Genomic DNA, 6,671 nt, shown 5'->3' on the forward strand with positions numbered 1-6,671 from the left:
TTAACTCACGTAGTATGAGCATGTTTTCAAATAACAAAGCTTACCGTATAGTTGGTCAAGCATATATTATTTGAGATGAAGTTACACCTTTACCCTTTGAGTACAAGTGGTATTAGCGTGTTTTAAACTTTTAAATATGTTTACAGAAATCTTTTAAACAATTTAAATTGTTATTAAGCAAAGTTTTCTTTCAAAAGTAATCGATAATGATGTAATTTTATTTTTTTAAACATTTTAAATATGATCTAGTTTATTAAAAGTTGTTTTTTAATTTAAAATACTTTGGTATAGTTATATGATCTAGTATTAAATTTATAGTCTGATTACAATTGTAAATAAGTTAGATTAATTTTTTTATGTTTTAGTCAAAGTTATTAGATGGGCATTGATGATCTTAGAAACAGATGATATGTTTTGAGGTAATGAGAATTTTAGGTTTTGAGAAACTAATAGGTTATTTTAGAAACTTAGGCTTAAATATCGAAATACGTGTTCAAATGAAATTTATAGGAATTACGTGATTATTTTGTAGGTAACGATTAAAATTTTGTTTGACATTTTTAAGGAAAATTCTGAAAAAGCTAAGAAGTCCAGGTAAGCGGGGTTCCTATGCTAGACTTTGCATTTAAAATAAAATGAGCTGAGGTTATTTTTTTGAAAATATACATATTTGATTATGAAAAGAAATTTGAACTACCTCAGTTATTTGTTCTGCATCACTCATGAGATTTTGTTTAAGAAGAAATTACTTTCTGCCATGACTGGTGTAGATATGAGTTTATTTTTGACTTTCTGTTTCTGAACTTTGAAAAGAGAGCGAATATGAAATTTGTGCATAAATATTGTAAATATGCTTTGGATCTGTTTTGATTACAAAGATAATATGATTTTGTTCAGTACTCTGTTTGGATAAGATGTGATCTCTGAAAACATTTGGCATGACTCTTTGATTCTGAATTTGATTTTGTTTCCGTTCTGTTCAGTACGGCCCTGCCACGGGTTATAATAGTGGATACGGCCCAACCACGGGTAATAATAGTGGATACGGCCCAACCATGGGTTACAATAGTGGATACGGCCCAACCACGGGTAATAATAGTGGATACGGCCCAACCACGGATTATAACAGTGGATACGGCCCTGCCACGGGTTATAGTAGTGGTCTCTGTTTTGAGTGCACACCTTGGTGACAGAGTGATTTATGTTCTGCTTGGTTATCTGCAGATTGCACAACCCTACCACGGGGGTTATACATGGCTTTTGTTCTGATATGATGCTCTGATGATGATCATCATCATTTATGCTATGCCAAAAAGGATATTTTTGAATGAAATTATTTCTAAATCTTCGCTCTGATATTTTGATAACATGTTTTGCTTCCGCACTCTGAAAATGAAAATGTTTTGCTATGCATTATGATTTCTGTAAATGCTCATGTTTACATACTAGTATATGTCCTCTGCTTACTGAGTTGTTGATAACTCACCCCTTATCTCTATATATTTTTCAGATAATTTTGATGGTTCAACTAGAGAACAAGAGTATGAAGTTTTAGTAAGTCGTGATGATCGAAGTGGAATAAGTGACTGAAGGTACAAGTGCTTATTTGGGAGTCATAGTTAGTAAACTGATTTTATTTTTCGGGTATTTTGATTTGATGAGTTAAGGATAATTTCGAGTTTTGGAGAATTTTTAAGTTATGTTATTGAGATTCCCTTTATTGTCCCCATAGAGGAACTTAGATATTTGGATTGATTAAATTAATTAGCAATGTTTCGGATTTTATGGATATTTAGTTGTGTTATTTAAGTTGATTTTAGATATTAAGAGTTAACTCTCCGGACCTCCGGGATCGGGGCGTTACATTACCACTATTGTAAAACTGTTGCCTCTGTTACATGAATGGTACCAACATCTCTGTTTCTGAGTGCACCCATATTGGAAACAAAATAGTTTTTCTGCTTGGTCTTTCTTATGTGCACACTCGGGACTTCAAGAAGAATAAGGAAAAGATTCACATTCTGATACTACCTAGTTTGGCCAACTTGGATTGCACAACCCTTACCACTGGGGTTACACATGGTCTCTGGTATGATTTGATATGATATGATGATGTTCAGTCCTACTATGCCAAGGACTTTTGTGTATGAATGTTTCTAAAACTATTGCTCTGATATTTTGATAACATGGCTTGCTCTGTATTTTGAAACTAAAACAATATTTTGCTCTGCATCTTGTACTCTGTAAAAGGTTAATGTTTACATACTAGTATATGTTCTCTACTCGCTAAGTTGTTGATAACTCAATAATTATCTTCATAATAATTTAGATGATTTTGATGGTTCAGTCAGGATTAGGAATAAGAAGCCTAGGCAAGATTTGCCGAGGATAGGGAGTTGAGTACCTAAGGATACTATTGCTATTGGAGTATTTATTTGCTACATTGGATTTTAGTATGTATTTCGTTTGTTGAGACTTGTGTAATTGGTAGTTCATTATGTTGAGGTCAATGGGAGTATGTGAAGTCGTTAATTTATTTTATTGGATTATAATAGTATTGATGACCTTGTAGAAGAATTTATGTAGTTAGTGGAAATAGATGAATTTATGTTTCATTTGTTTTGGCAACTTTGAAAATTATATTTATATTGGGAGACATGATTTTAGGTGACAAGTAGTAATTCTTTGACCACTTCGAGTATGGGATGTAACAGTTATCATGGAAGTTATAAGACGGAAATTTTGATTTTTTTGTATAAAAAACTTATAAGAAATTTCAACTATTTATATCATCAAATGATCATCTAAATACGTATAAAATCCATGAGAAAGTTGCACTTTATATTGGGACAATTGGTTTTGTTATGTGACATTATATCCAAGATGTGTAGTGAATTTGTTGTAATGATTTTTACTATCACATCCCTTACTCGGGGACAAACCATTGAACCTGCAATTCTGAAAAAATATAAAACTTAGATACAATAATATTTGAAGCAAAATACCTCAAAAAAATCATTCCAAAGAGAGTAAACTCACACTACTACATATTTTCTAAAATCTCACCAATCCACTTATGTCATCCTATTTCTCCTAAAATCTCGTCAAGTGCTAACCCCGGAGGGGGGGGGGGGGGGGGGCGTAATGTGGCACAAAAGGGGTGAGGGAGGAAGAGAAAAAAAACTTAAGGTTTTCTCACCCTTATGTTAGTGGGAAGGGGTGGGCCTTTCTCATCAGCATATGGGCTCACACACGGGCTGGGCTCTAATCTTGCCTCCACTCACACTAAAAAGAACCCACTTAATCCGCATATTCAGGCTCCACCTCACTAAAAACACATGCATTTTCAAACTTCTGCTTCACATGGGTTGGGCTTCACACACGCCATCTCAAAAGTGGGAAGACGTACCAATAGTGCAACGACGCGAATCTATTAAACATGTTTAATAATATCTTTGGATTTTGAATTAAGATTCATCTAATTGCTTCAGTGCACATAGAATCCGTGCATGAATGAATTAAGTGGTGGCAATCACCCATATTTTGTATTTGTAACAATAAAATTTTTGTTGCTAGCCTTTGGAAATATCGTATTGCAAAAAAAAAAAAAAAAAATGGTGGATGTATTTCATTAATGTCAATAATCTTACATTAACCAAAAATACTATATGCGCGCAATGCGAGAGAAACCTTGTTTTGGTCCCTTTATTTTTGGATGACATTTTTAAACTCAAATTAACTAGAAAAATCTAATTATATAACATTGATCGTAGGATTAAACAAATCTATATAATAATAATAATAATAATAATAATACAAGAATAATAATAATAATAATTTGATGGAGTCAACCCCCACATGCAATCATTAGACATGAAGTATATCTTGGGATCAGAAACTTACCCAATATTACAAGAAATCAGACTTTTCCTAGCACTCAAAATCGTCGCAAATACCCCTACAAATCGTTGCAATTGATAATTTGCAGCGATTTCTAATTCGCTGCATGTTCAACGAAATTAAAGTGTCATTTTTTATCAATTTCAATGATAGGAAAAAATTGTCAAAAAAAATTACAATTTGAGGCGATTTTTGTTCGCCACAACTGTTCCCAAAATCGCCGAAAATGACCTTTCCATTTACCATTAAATTGTTGAAAAAAGTCAATTGCGAAGATATATATCGTCACTAAAAAGTATTTAAATCACCGAAAATAAGCCTTATTTTTTCCAGCAATGAGAATTATCATCGCAATAATGCATTTCCAGTGGGGGGGATTCTCACTGGGAAAAAGTATTTGCGGCGAATAATTTGATGAAACGAAAATTTATTTGCGGCAAAGTTTTTTCGCCTAAAATTCTGTTTCAGAAAATCTAAAAAAATGCACAAAACAGAATACATAAAAAATATAATACACATCCAAATTATATTTACTATGAAATTTATGGATGACCACACAAAGCTCAAGCTAATTGCAATTTAACATTTATATCAAACAATAATTAAGAACTACTAAATAAAAAAAACACCCAAACAAGAAAGAGAGTGAAAAGGAAAATAAAAAGTACCTTGATTTAATATCCATAACACTGCTTTGCCGCTACAAGTCTGCAATGTGCCTGTAGTAATACCCTCAATTAGAGTTAGGCAACTTCTTACAACTCCACGGAAAAAAGTAACGTTCTTAAAAGCTGTAAATGTTACCTTTAGAGAAAAGCACTGACATCAAGCAAAAGCAAGAACTTTCAGCCTACTGCCAAACACAAGCTAGTAATTTAAGTTAAAGTCTAATGTACATGCAACCAATTAACTAACTAACTAACTAAGTACTATATATATAACATGACTAAACTCACGCCCCACAGACATGTTAATTAAGGACCGATTAATTATTTGTTTACTCTAATGTTTCAATTCTTATATATGTCAGGCCTATATAACTTCATTGGGAATGACTTCATCCACCCACCTGCACAAAGGAACAAGAAAACCTCACTGCCAAGAAATACACAATTCCCTCATCCATAAAACAAAGCTATTCGATGATACACTACACACCATATATCAAACTAAAGCGTACTATCTACATATTTGAAATTTTATAGAAGGAAAATTCCAAGTAGCCATACATCTTTCTTCCAAAGTTTCAAGAGTACTCAAATATAAACAATGGAGATGATTACTCCACATAAAAAAAGTACCAATGCATAAAAAACATACTCCCATTTGAATTAAGAAGACCAGTATCTTTTTTGTGATGATAGCAGATATAAACACCAGTAAAACATTCTGTCAACGAATAATACTGCATGGTATAAGACTATAACTGAATTAGGTGGCAAAGATCCTGAAAGGAATGGAAACATTTCCAAACTTTGCTATTTCCATATAATAGTTCATACGGTAAGCAATTAAAACTTCTCAAATATGTGTTGGGATCCTTTTGTTCAGGCTCATCCTGATAAACTCATCTTTCACATCTCTTTTTTGGTTTTCAATAGAAGTTTCTAAAAGTAAAACATAATTTATCGTTACAAACAGCAATTAAACAAGCAAGGCATTGTGATTTCCTGCCAAAAATGACATTATGAATAATCGCACATGCATTGGGGACGGTAATCAAGTTTATCTTGAATAAAACAATTTACATAAACCAGGAGTAGAACAAGAAAAATTATGAGAAGCCATAATAAAAAACTGGATAATTAGTACTCATAAAAAAATCTTATAATTAGTAGTCATCTAAAATATACTACAATTAAGTAGTTCATAGGAATCTGCTGGATCCAAACCTCATCAAAGCTTACCTGGAAGTTAATTCTATCTGTAATTCCACCATGTCCAGGTATACTATCACCAAAATCCTGCAGGAAAAGGGGGACATATAGCAAATGGTGTGTGACAACATCATGGAAGCTTGATTGAATCACATAAATTTAGGAAGTATAAAGGCAGACCTTGATTTTAAACCAATAATGAGCATCCATCTTTCTTTATCACAAATGAGAGAAACAGAAATGGAAGGGTGAGACTTCTAGCCCCACAGTAAATGATGAGTTCTGGAAGAAAGCAAATGAGATGCAGGTACCACCAACAATCAAAAGTCGAATTATTTATAAATAGTACTGATCCAAGAACTCCTACTCCAGTTTTCATATTATAAGTGCTCCCTATGAATTTATCATCATGAAAATTACAAATCTTACTCTGATATACCAGATTTGGATCTTATAGAATCCTCTTGCATAAACTATAAAGTGAAGGAAAACTTTGACAATCTAACCTTTTCATTAACAGAAGCAGAAGTAGAAGATGCCCATCCATAGTCTGTTGACCAAGCCCATGCTTGTGGATCTCCATGTGCAACTCTGGTGCCTAAGAACAATAAACAATGGAATCGAATTAATAGCATGAAAAATCATGGCAAAAATCAATTGACACTTTGGTTTATGAGTTAAAGACTAGACTATTTGAAGTAGAAAGAATATCAGTAGGAGTAACACAACTCACTCTCCACCGCACTTATCATGGCCCAAACACTAAAGAAGCACTAAATTCTCTGCTAGATAATTAGTAGTATCGCACAAGCTCACAAAACCACATATAGTCCTTTTGTAAAGCAATTTTGTGACAATGCAATGTCATCATCTTAAAAAAAATTGCTTATAGAA

The sequence above is a fragment of the Juglans microcarpa x Juglans regia genome, chromosome 2S (genome assembly GCF_004785595.1).
Source record: "Juglans microcarpa x Juglans regia isolate MS1-56 chromosome 2S, Jm3101_v1.0, whole genome shotgun sequence".
NCBI lineage: Eukaryota > Viridiplantae > Streptophyta > Magnoliopsida > Fagales > Juglandaceae > Juglans > Juglans microcarpa x Juglans regia.